The sequence below is a fragment of the Balearica regulorum genome, chromosome 12, assembly GCF_011004875.1.
Source record: "Balearica regulorum gibbericeps isolate bBalReg1 chromosome 12, bBalReg1.pri, whole genome shotgun sequence".
NCBI lineage: Eukaryota > Metazoa > Chordata > Aves > Gruiformes > Gruidae > Balearica > Balearica regulorum.
In genome coordinates, this window is record NC_046195.1 from 3,977,949 (window position 1) to 3,990,848 (window position 12,900).

A 12,900-nucleotide genomic window follows, 5' to 3' on the forward strand; every position below is an offset into this window, starting at 1 on the left:
ACAGAAAGTATTACATTTCAATATTTTGAAGGATTAAACATAAGTAGGAAGTTTCCCCCTGTTTTAAAAACCTAGGTATTTTTTCCTCACTTTTTTCACCTACCTCTATATAAAGCAGAAGCAAATCCACCTCAGGATATTGCTGAGATAGATGCATATTCCGAAAGGACCGACCACTGGGTACTACTCATGTACAGACAAGTTATTTACACTGATCGATAAACAACAGCCAGTTTTCTGATGGAGCATGACCTCTTTAGCAAAATGGGAAATTTTGCAAAAGATATCTGATTCAGTCAAAAACACTTTTGCTTTTTAACTGAGGAAAAACAACTTTTTTTTTTTTTTCAAATTTCAAAATTCAGTTTCAATTGGGAAAAAATGCATTGATGTTTGTCATGACAAAAACCAAACAAATGCAGCTTCCCCATCTTACCAGCACACTCCTTCATCCTCCCTAATATTAGCCTGCCAAGCAGAACCTTCCAGCACAGGCTTTGGAAGCTTTATCCCTCCACCGCTGTGGGCCTGCAGAATGAACATGAACCATCATGGGATGCAGCTGTGCAGAGCAGCCTCTCTCCCTTCCCTCCATGTAAATGGAGCTGCACGTCATATCCATCAGTCAATGTGTTGAAACTCACTGCACCTGATCACTAATTAAGGAGGACTTGTTTTCTCCCCTCTCCAAAACCATAAAAGGGAGAAGAAAATAGCTAGTGTTAAATCAACAGTACAATGCTAGCATTTTCTATGGTATGTATGTCTTTACTGACACAAAAGTATTCTTTAGGGGATACTTAAAATTCCTGTATGTAAAATGGTTGAGAACAATTCAGATTAAGCTGTCTTTTGCTCCATTTTCTTTTTAAAACATTTATGTTGAAGGCATTTTAAATTCTTCATCCTGACACATCTAGCCTTTATAAAGAAATCAAGCATTATAAGCTCTCTGGGAAGTTTCTCCCTCTTTCTCAGCCAGTGGAACTGATCCCTGGAGAAACTGTTTTCCAACACTTTGATTTCCAGCCCCTTTCATCTCACATTCTAAGACTGCTTTAGCTCTGTGTTTCAATGACAGCAGCCCAAGCATATCATCTTCTAAAAGCACAAGGACTAAAGGAACCCAGGGCAGTAGGAGAGCTGTTAAGATGCATGTAGTCCTTTGAACGAACCTCACAGCTCTAATGACAAAGGATTCACTTTTCTCTCAGATGCTCACATTCAGCAGCTGTCTTCAGATGAAAAATAACCTCTCACTGACAGTTGTTACAAAAACTAATTGCATTCAGAAGTAATTGAAACCTCAACAAAATGGTATTTAGGTAGAACAGACAGGTATGTAAATCAAGTCAGGGCACATCTGTATAACATGAGGTAGGGGCAGGCAGAAATACCCAATCCAGCTCTGAATTTCAAATGACTGCACATGCTTCAAATCAGGTGGGTCTTCTGCTCCTGGTATTGGAAAGTGGCCATTTAAAGTAGGGGAATTGGAAAGAGAGGAGTATGAATATTTTAAAAGCTCTGGGAAAGCAAAGCAGTAGCAATCAGAGACTGGAAGCATTCCACCCCAGAATATCTCCCGTTCAGAGACTGCGATGTTTACAACCTATACAAAATCAAAGCATTTTGTTTGGAATGATGACAAAATGAATTTATTTTTTTTTCTAAATTTTCAGCAAGAAAAATCCTCAAGAAATTAGTTTGGCGTTGATCCGGCCTGATCTGTCTGGTTTTGTGCCAATCCTGCTAAATCAATTACTCCTACTGCCTCAAATGGGACTGTACCAAGAAAATCACAGACGCAGTTCTAGCCTAGTCAAAATGGGATTGCTTTTGTTCTCTTGCATGCTGGCATGCTTCAGACTGCCAGAAATAAGGAGCAGATGGAAGCGTAGATTGCACTAGGTAGAACTCAAAATAGATTTTTGGCTATCCAAGACACAGTAGTCTCTCGAGACTCTCAATTACTTACACGAAATTGTAAGGTTCTAGCTGAATTCTAAAAATACACCATCTTTACTGACAAGCAAACGTATTATATGTTTATATTTAGCTCACGTTTGCATTCAGAGGGGCTGCTGCTGTATTTTATGTGACAACAGGGAAACTATTGTGTTTGAACACGTACTGGGATAGACATGTCACAAAACCAATTTGACAGAGATTTTATGGACAGCTAGAGATGAACCTCATGCACATGCACAAGTTAAGTATTCAGGATAAAAAAATCAGATTATGTACTAAGCCAGACACTTCGTTAATTACCTTATATGTACTACTTACCAAGCAAATAAATGACCCAGCAAGTCTGATCTATTATTTGCTGAAACAGATGTATTATCCTCTGAATCAGAAACGTCATCTCTTCGAACAGAAACCTAGTTTCTTAAACTAGAGGCAATATATTGCCTTATACGTCATATAACATGATGAGCTATAATATATCTATGCTAGCTGAAGACAACATCCCAAGACACAAAGGCTGCACTATGAGCCAGTAACTGAAAGAACAAACGTGATGCTTTAATAAACAACCAAAGATCAAATAATATTCAGAAAGAAGTAATCCATTGAACATGTAGTGAGACCACCACCCAACATTGTGGACACAAGAGCTATAAGCACCTTGACAAACTACTCAAAGAACTTCAAGAATGATTTATGGTCTGGAAAAAGAACCTGCTTGTTAATGAGACACCAAGAAACCTGATCTATTTTACTCATCCAAAAGAAAGCTAAAAGTCTAAAACTTATCTAACGGGAGATTTCAGAGTGCAAATGGAACTTTGACAAGGACATAAAGATACTCAGAAATAAGGTACAAACTTTTAACCATTTAATTAACCATCAGAACCCTGCTACTTAAGGATATCATTATTCATCATCTGAGGTCTTAAGAAGTTAAAAACTATGGAAGTTTAAAGGTGTGAAGCTTAAGAATTATGTTGTAGATTAACCTTAAGTTATGTCGGAGAGGTAAGACTCCTGTGGTCTGTAGTAGGGAGGACACTAGATGATGTGTTCTGGTTTTAGAGTCTACATATGTACACATGTTACACAAGTACATAATTGTTAAATTCTTATGAAGAAAAAAATCTTCCTGTGTCCCTAACACATACAGGAACCAAGAACATAGGTCATTCCATCTGCTGTATATATAACATACTGAACCTAACAGCAAACGGCATGCAGTGGGTAGTAAATCTGTCGTCTATTTATTGGAAGACTATTCTGAAACTAGATACAGCCCTCTGCTAGGATTGAGGAACAAGTCAAAGAAGCTCATCTCTCAAATACCAGGAAGGTTTGGATTTGATATAAATCCATCCCATTCTCTAAGGAAGCAGCACAGGTATTTGACTAAATTTTTGAGAACTGAGAACTATATTCTAATCCTCATCGCTAAGTTTCTACACAACTGGCCTAAATTTCACTCTCTTATTTTTACTTTGTTTCCTGATTTATAAAACAGGACTAGTTGTACTTCAAGTGCCTGCAAAGTACATCAGTATCTGTGACCCAAATGTGCCGTATTAGTATTAAACAGGGAGTCCTCATCTCCGGTAAAAGGAAAAGCCTTACAGTGAAAGCTGCTGTGTTGGCTAACACAGCCAAGGCAGATGGGTACCATTAGCTCTAAACTGGATGATGCAGGGTTGAGGCAGGAGCCTCGCAACAAGATCCCTGGAACAGCCATCCTGGGCTTAAACGGCTCTGCTTTTCAGGACTAAAAAGCCTAATCAAAGCATGTGGTTACTTACTCAGCCTGCACAAGGCACTGGCAGCAGGGAAGAGGTGGCCTGTTCCCAAATGCATATGGCTGTTTTGTAATCCAGCCTAAGCATAACATCCATCATTCTGCAGCATTTTAAAAGCTAGTAGTGCTGCTGTTGTATACAGCACTAAAGCCAGTAATCAGAGGTGCGTGTGAAATGTACTAAACACAAGGAACGGATACACAATATGAAACCAACCAACCAAAACCATGTCCTACCCCAAATCCCACAATCTACAACCTGAAAAATATCCTACAGTGGAGGGATACTGTACAACTAGTGCAAAAAAACCTGCCTTCCTGCTAGTCCTCTAGCAGTGACTAATTGCACAAGCCTGGCAGGTTAAGGAACAACAAATAACCACCAAAAGTCCATCGGTTCAATCTGGGCTGTCACCCTGGCTTGCTGCTGGAGAAAGGGACCTTGCCTGTTGTTCAGCATCAGCACCTCACTACCACCACCCCCCAACATGTCAATAATTTGTGTGGGTTTTCTTGCCTGGAAAAACAAACAAGTCCTGCGTTCTCATAAGTACCACTGCCACAAAGGGTAATAAACCCCAGAAGTGGTTACAAAACTGAGGCCCTCTTAATGACTTCCTTTCAGTCATAACTGATTATATCCACCGAACAGAATCCCAAGACATTGCTAATGATAGTAGACTCTGTCAGTATGTGAGATGCTATGAGACTTTGTGAATTAAACCCCATTATTGTCCTAAATTATAGATAAATTTCTCCCTTTCCTTGGTGATATGCAACATCTTTTTTCCTTTAGGGCAGTTAGATGATGTCAGCACAAATTACTGCTTTCCACACAGTGCAGATGATAGAACCAGAGGCATTAAAGGAGCTTACAAAACCCAAATCTGACGAGACAGAAGGAACTGCTTCCTTTGACTTGGAAATAACAAATTTTACCCTGGCATGCTGGGTAAGGCAAAAGAAAAAAAATCTTAATTTGGGATCCTGATGGAAGCAAGGTTTACAGGAGGTAGTAGTATCTTTTACTAGATCAAGTAATATAATCAGAAAAAAAAACCCCAGGTTGTCAGGCATATGGCTCTGTAAAATTTTTTGTTACTTTATATACAAATACTTCATTTGTAAATCCAAGAAGAGGGAATTACTCCATTATCCTCCATATTTTTCCTTTATTATCATTGCATTATTGCACTGTGTGCACTAGAAGTCAAGCTCTTGGTTGCCATCTGCTGTTTCTTTGTTTACATGTCACCATTTTTATTAGCAAGGCCAGGTCATGACAAGTGGTCTTAAAGAATTCTTAAGAAAAGGAACAAATGCTGCATTCACACACAACCTGCCAGAGACAGGTAATCAAAAAAATTCTAGAAGGCTTTCTTAGTGAAATGCTGCCCAGCTATTCATATGAAGATTATGTGATGCTCTCTGAAACCCAAATGCAGAGCAGGAGTTGGAAGTCTAGGTTTAGTAGTAGCAGATGCACTAGATTCGCTACAGACCATTTTGTGACTACAGCATTGGTATGCAAGCCTTTCTAAGTCTGTTTTTCTTGTTGCCAGTTCTGTGCTCGACATCATGGTGACTGGCAGCACTCCCTGCTGTCACTCACTCCTGTACCTTGATGTGGGCACGACTAGAAAAAGATACTGCTTCGACTTCCACCTCATCCCTGGCACCACTACCTTCCCTACCCAAGATGGGGTTCCTATCTCCCAGCTATCTGCTCTGGTATCAGACCCCGGGCTTAAAATCTTCCAGTGCCTGCTACGTCCCAAGCTAAGTGCCTATAAAAGCCCTAAATTAAAACTATTAAGTTTGGAGCATCTCTCTAGGCAAAAATTAAGGCTGTGCCTGCATCTCCACCTGTGAGACCTTTTCCTCCAGTGTTTTCAGTTCCATTCCTCTCTGCACTGCAGCAGGAACAGATCTGACGTACCCAAACACTTTTGAAGTAACCTGGAGGGAAGTCACTCATACTGAAGATCTTATGCTTATTGCACTCCCGTATTTACAGAACCACATGCCCCGCACATCTGTCCTGGCCACCCTTCTTTACATTTAACATGTTTAATTTTTAAAGAGTTGAGAGAGATCAAATACATCCATGTTATATATTAAATAGTTTCCAAGCAAGAGCCAGCTTTCTCAGTGCCTCTGACATTAAAATCACAGTAAGCATCCAGCTCTGTTCCACCAAAATAGGACCAAAGAGCTTCTACTTTGAATTTCCATGCTCCTGCAGACAACTGTTCTGGGGTTGCCCAATTGATTCTTCTCAGAACCAACCCACTGTCTGCACTTTCAGAGTTTCAGCATCTGCCAGGAAGCAGAAACAACAACCATTTCTGTTCTCTTACGTAAGTCTACGTAGACTTCACATTTGTTCTCACTACTCTGTGTAACCACCAGAAGGTTACAGGAACACCAAGAACTCTGCGCAGGAGGGTCTTACAGGAGAGCCATAAGACTGGGCTTTCTGCTGGGCTAAAGCTGACTCCAAACAGGGATCCAGCTCTCACTGACAGGAGCCATAACAAAGCTGACTGCCAGCAAAACTTTGTTAAACCTGAAATTAGATTTTATTTTCCATTAAGTCCCTTCAAAGCAATTAAAATAAAAAGGAATCTCACTAACAACCTCCTGTGATGCACTGCGAGTCTGGATACTTTAAAATTGCAGAAGCCTGAAAACTAGAAGTTGGAAGTCCAGCCAGTCCCCAACTCTTTAATGGGCTTCTGCCAACCCTTAATGTGATTTTAATGATTCTCACTTTGAGGTAGTGATGATGCAAGTTACTGCTCAAGATGCATTCATCACTCTAGCCACATCTGGATCTTTGTCTTTAAGGAGAAGAAAAAAAAGAAAAGGGATTACGAAGTTAAAAGGACATTAATGGTTACTACTCCTGATGAAGCAGTATTGTCAGATTAGCTTCATGACAGACAAACCCAGGATCCATTCCATTTGCTTGTTAAAGAACAAGTAAAAAGCTTGTACTACCAAAGGGGCCAAGCGTGAAAGCCACAGCAATACAGGGCTTCCTTGTGTCTTCACTCCTTACCATCTAAGCCCTTTACAAACATTACTTAATTCTTTGCAAATCCTTATCTTTGCTTCACACCTGGGGAAACTGGAGCTCTGAGCAGGGATGGTATTTATCTAAAGGCAGCCCTGGAAGCTCATGGTAGAGCTGAGAGCAAAGCCCATGTCTTTTGGCTCTCAGTCTTGTATCCTAAAGCTCTCTTTTTTCTGCACTTTTCAAATTTGCTTACATTGAAATGCAGCTGTTCCAAATGAAAAGGTCAATCTCAAACAGTACAATTGTCATGCACTCTTCTCCTGCTACTCCATTTGAAGGGGTGTGCAGTTACAGATGTTCTGATTCCCTCTATCATGGGTGAGAGAAAGAAACTCTGCCACAAAGAGTTGTGGGTTTGGATTTTTTCTGGCACACGAGTTATCTCAGTAACAGAATAACCCACACATGCTGATGCCCTGTCCTAAAGGCTTCAGTGTACAAAACAACCATTACTATCCTGCGTGGGCCCAACGCAGCGAAAGAAAGGAAGGAGGTACCAATACGCGGGTCTGCCTCAGTGAAGAAGAGTGATAGCTAGAAATGAGGCAAAATTCTTCACAATTTTGCAGCGACATGTGCTTCTGGTTTTCCCAGATGACCATTTATGCACCATGAACTTACCTATTGCTATTAGCATCCTGCAGTATACAGAGGCATCCTGAGAAGAAAAATAATTTTACTGCCAAAATACAGCAATCCTTCTAATACAACTCTGGTACAAAATTTGCCAACCTCATAGATAAACCTCACATCCTACTACAGTTTGAGCAAGATCTGCAGGTCTGGCCCTGAAACATTAAGTTCCACACATAGCTTGAAAATATCCCCTGTAATTTATTCATAGCATCTACTTTTAGCAGACAGCAGCGCTTTTCTCAATAGCTTTCCAATGACTGCAGAAAACATAGTAGTGGTAAATGGTATTGAAATTTCAGTCTGCATAGTTGAATGTGTATTTGCCTTAGCACAGACTGCTGTCTTTAGTCTTGGGATAGTCACGTTGTATTTCACAGGAATGTTATACACTCTATAATTTTTGGCAACCATACTAATAAACAATTGTTTACTGTAGAATTTCACTACAGGACATTCCAGATTTTTCAGCAGAAATGTGTAAATACTGAACAAGCTAGAAATAAATCCTTACTAACGGACTCGGGTTCAGTTTGATGAAGCAGAATAAAGTGATCAGGATAAAAAGGGGAAAATCTACTGAATCTAGAAAACATATTGTAAATACTGAAACTTTATAATTGGACCGTTACCAAGGGATGTAACATACTCTGCCGTTACACCAAAACTGGAAACTGGGCAACAATTACAGTGATTTGTCAGGCAAGGAAGAATAGTTTCTTAGAATAATGTAGCAAGGTAGATAAACATAAAAAATAAAGCTTCCTACTCCTGGAATTTACATTTAGAGTTTTTACTTCAAAAACTAAGAGCACACAAAAATGCTTACACTGCAAATAGGAACACATTGGTATTGGCAAAGGTGTGTTCTTAAACGTGCACATATTTAGCTCCTTTTTATTAATTTCATACAAAATGCAGGAATTGCAAGAATGGCTATGGCTTCATTTACAATGCTTTCAAAGAACATAAGACTGTTTGCCAGTTGTGTTGGGCAGTCAACAGGTTACCCTGCAAGGAATCTCAAAGCATGGAAGAGGAAGTGAAAGAGACTGATAGAAATAAAAGGATCAGCTCCAAAATAGCATAACCACCCTCAGCTGCTGCTGCTGCTTCTGCTGTGCTTTAGAGAACAATCTGGACTTGTCACACTTGTGCAGCTTGGAGATTAAAGATATTGATGATAATCAGTGAGTGTTAGAGGCTTTAACATTACTGCTTTAAATACTCTACAAACATAACCCACATGCTAGCTCACAAAGCATATGGTGCCCACTTTAAAAATTTAACCCAAAAAGCATTGGTTTTCCACTTGGTCTGCCATCAAACATATTCCAGAGCAGAAAGGTGGCTTTTCATTGATCCATAATCACTCAGAATTTGACAGTGAAAGCTGGAATTGCATCCATCGCTGCAGAGTCATTTGTATGCATCATTTGTGTTATTAACATTGTCACAGTGCTGTTAGTGGCAATTCTTTGGAACATTTTGTGGGTTTGCAGCAGGTTCTCATGCAATGACATATCAGGCTGTGTTGGGTCTGGCTGAGATGGAGTTAATTTTCCCCATAGCAGCCCTCCTTAGTGCTGTGCTTTGTAGAAAGGTGTGGATAACACACCAGTGTTTTGGCTACTGCTGAGCAGTGCTGGCACAGCACAAGGCTGTCTCTCCAACATTTCCCCCTTCCTCACCAGTAGGCTGGGGCTGGGCAAGATCTTGGGAGGCGACATAGCCAGGACACCTGACCCAAACTGACCCAAGGGATATTCCATACCATTTCATGTCTGCTCAGCAATAAAAGCTAAGAGAAAGGAGAAGAAAGGGGGGACGTCCGTTATTTATGACATTTGTCTTCCGGAGCAACCTCTACGCATATTGAAGCCCTGCTTCTTGGGAAGTGACTGGATATTGCCTGCTGATGGGAAATAGAGAATAAATCTTTTGGTTTTCCTTTGCTTCCACGTGCGGCCTTTGCTTTTCCTTTATTAAACTGTCTCTATCTTGACCCACGAGTTTTTTCCATCTTATTTTCTCCCACTCTGTCCTGCTGAGGAGGGGAGTGATAAGAGTGGTTTGATGTGCACCTGGTGTCCAGCCAAGGTCTACCCACCACACAGACACCAATATATAGTATCATTGTTGGAAAGCTTAAAGGAGTGTTACTTACCTGATGATTTAGTAGCATCCACGGCTCCATTTCCCACCATCATTTGCAAAAGTGTGATGGTATTATACCTTGCTGAAGACAGCTTATTACAAATACCTGTACGCATTGGTCAGAACCCATTTGGCAAGGCAAATGCAATTACAGAGGTGTTGTAGGAAACGGACTTTATGACATTTCACACATAGACATGGTCCATCACTGTAGAGTAAGCCTCTGGAAGAAAGCAAGTTCTCCAGTATAAAGCATCTACTAATCAAAAAAAGCTTACTAAATTCCAAAGCTTTAGATTACAACAGACCAACTATTCCATATATCCTTGCCCTTTCCCACTGATTTCTATCAAGAGTTATTTTGTGTGAGGACCTAGCTAGGCTTATCCAGCTGAGAGCTATTGGAACTACAGTGCCACAGTTTTGTTTTGCCTTGCAGACTTTTAAATCAGGACATAGTACAGCACTGTTAAATGAAGCTGCAGCAGTACAACTTAACCCAAAAACATTAGCACCAGAATGGCTGAGGTAGCAATCTGGTGTGATTTTGGTATCACACACCTCTAATGGGACTCTAAGTGCATTTGTAAGGAAAAAAACATTCCAGGAATGCAGAATGTTAGCTCCAGCCCAGCTGTTGTAATGAGTTCAATTGGACAGTGGTGAGTAGAGAAAACTATGATTTTACCTGCAGGGGGCCCACGGTGGATATTTGCAGAAGTTACTTGTAAGGAGTTTCATTTTTCAGCAGATCAGAGAGCAAATTATGCCTTGCTGCTGATGAGATGGGTGAGGAGCTTCGCAGATATCATTGGTGTTCACTCAGATGTAAGGTGCTAAAAAAACAAAATTTGCCATTAGTTGACATTTTCTGTAGCAATTTTCAACCAGAAAGTGACAACTGATCTGCTAGTGCAACAGTCAGTCAGTCCTATGTGTTCTGTAAGGCCAGTATTTAACAAGCTGATCTGAAGTCCCTTATCGATTCAGTTTAGCCATGAGCTCAGCCCTGAACTCCATTTCAATCTCACAACTACAGGAAATTAATTGTGGCTTTCTACCTGGAAGCATTTATTTTTGCAGCAATCTCCTTATACCTGCACCTGTCTCATCAAAGAGGACAGCTGCCACGCAGGTTGCTTCCACTTTGGAAACTCCAGCATTTCTGACTGGTTCTTTCCTAATGCAAGTGGCAGCTTGAAATCACCATGATAAATCCACAAAAGGGGACTGCCAGTTTTCCTGGGCACTCCAGCATCTTGTATTCGTCATGCACCTAAGAACTCTAATACCCTAAGGCATGCAAAGCATTACAGTATCAGGAACAAACCCCCAGCCAGTTCAGCGGATGGCTCTCTGCCATGCTACTCACATGCTTGCACAGTGCATTAACATGCAAATCCAGAATATCACCTATGCTAATATCTACTAAAAAGACTTTTCATTTCAGGATCTCAACTTAATGAACAAATGGAATCCTGCAGCATCGCTGTGGGGAAAACAACAGCATAGCACAAGTGGTCAAGGAAGACCTTCAGTGATCTATCAGAATGAATGAACCCAAGTGAATGGCAAAGGAAGGAATATGGCCAGAGATAAGAAACCCAGCTGTGGCAAATCTCCCTGTCCACTTCAGCTACAGCAGTAAAAATAGTGCAATCAGTGAATGACCTGTGACCTTTCCGCTCTGTGATGGCCCACTGCTTTGGTGAAGCAATCCAAATCTGTTTTGTTATACCTTGAGCTGCTTATTCAACCCTCAAGTATCAAGCAGCATAGATGGTACAAGTGCAGTGACTTCAGAGCCCATACAACTGTTACTCTTGTAACTGCTGCAAAAGCACAGAGGCTGGATTGGCAGATGGAAGATTTGCTTTTGAGGAGAAATAGGTCAGACATCAGAACGTAAAAACAAAGAAACAGATGTGGTCTTTCTTCCCCAGCGGACTGGTTCTTTGCTCAAACATAACTGAAGGCACAGCTCCTTGAGAGAATTCCCTGTATATTATGAAAGACAACATCGTCCAGCAGGCTGAGGAGGGTAGCAAAGTCTCTGACTGTACAAGCCTCTGACAAGGTACAAGTCAAGCACTCTGTATGAGAAGCAAGAAGTGGAGGGCTCAGCATAAACACTCTGCTTAGGACACACCTCCTAGGGTTTGTGACTATCACAAGAGGATAATTTTCTGTGGGAAGGCTCCGTTTCTACATGCTGTTAATTAAATGCTGGAGGAAAGCAGGTAAATAGTGTTATATTTTCATGCACTTAGTCTATTCACATGTACTCACTAGGATTGCACTGGCTTTTTTCATCTAAGTAGATGTCCCCACAATGACTGTTCTCCTGTTTGTCTCACTGAAACCATTCTCCTCCTCAGTTCCCACACTATTTTGAGGCAAGAATTCTAACTCCCATTTAGAATCACAGAATGGTTTGGGTTGGAAGGGACCTTTAAAGGTCCTTGCAAGGAGCAGGGACTTTTTCTACTAGATCAGGTTGCTCAGAGCCCCATCCAATCTAACTTTGAATGTTTCCAATGATGGGGCATCTACCACCTCTCTGGGCAACCTGTTCCAGTGCCTCACCACCCTCATTGTAAAAAAATTCTTCCTTATATCTAGTCTGAATCTACCCTCTTTTCATTTCAAACCATTGTCCCTTGTCCTATTGCTGCAGGCCCTATTAAAAAGCCTGTCCTCATCTTTCTTATAAGCCTCTTCTAAGTACAGAAAGGCCACAGTAAGGTCCCCAAAGCTTCTCTTCTCCAGGCTAAGCAAACCAAATTTAAATCAATTCCAGCTAACAGATAGCGAATAAGAGGGAAAAGGAAGTGATGAAAGCACAAAAGAAGACTTAAAATAACAGGCAGAAGCTAGCACAGAGGATGTCTGATACCAGTCTGGACCTAATCATTAAGATATGCAACAAAACTAGCACATTTATGTTGGTACAGCTAACAATAAGGCACCTTATTGTTATATATATATAGTTATATTTTATATATATTTTATATATATTGTTATATATTATAATACTGTAAAAAATTTGAGTATAGAGAAATCATCAACCATCCATTCCTACACAGAACTTTTTATGATCTGAGATGTTTGCATAGCATTAAGATGCATTAAATCCACTTCTAAACAAAGTGATCAGGGCATATACATATAAAAGTTTAGTAGGTACAAGAGATCAAAGTTTTGTATTTTTTCAAGTTAAAACCACGATAAAACCTGAGAGATTAAAATGGGGTTTTTTATGTTA

At 40.4% G+C, this 12,900-nt stretch overlaps 1 long non-coding RNA gene across 1 annotated transcript in view; it reads right to left on the bottom strand.

Moving 5' to 3' along the window:
* The window catches only part of LOC142603467 (uncharacterized), a 99,801-nt gene that overhangs the window by 64,798 nt on the left and 22,103 nt on the right, over positions 1 to 12,900 (bottom strand). The window contains exon 3 of the long non-coding RNA XR_012837397.1: positions 10,324 to 10,471. This is a non-coding gene — a long non-coding RNA (uncharacterized LOC142603467). The remainder of the gene's footprint in view (positions 1 to 10,323; positions 10,472 to 12,900) is intronic.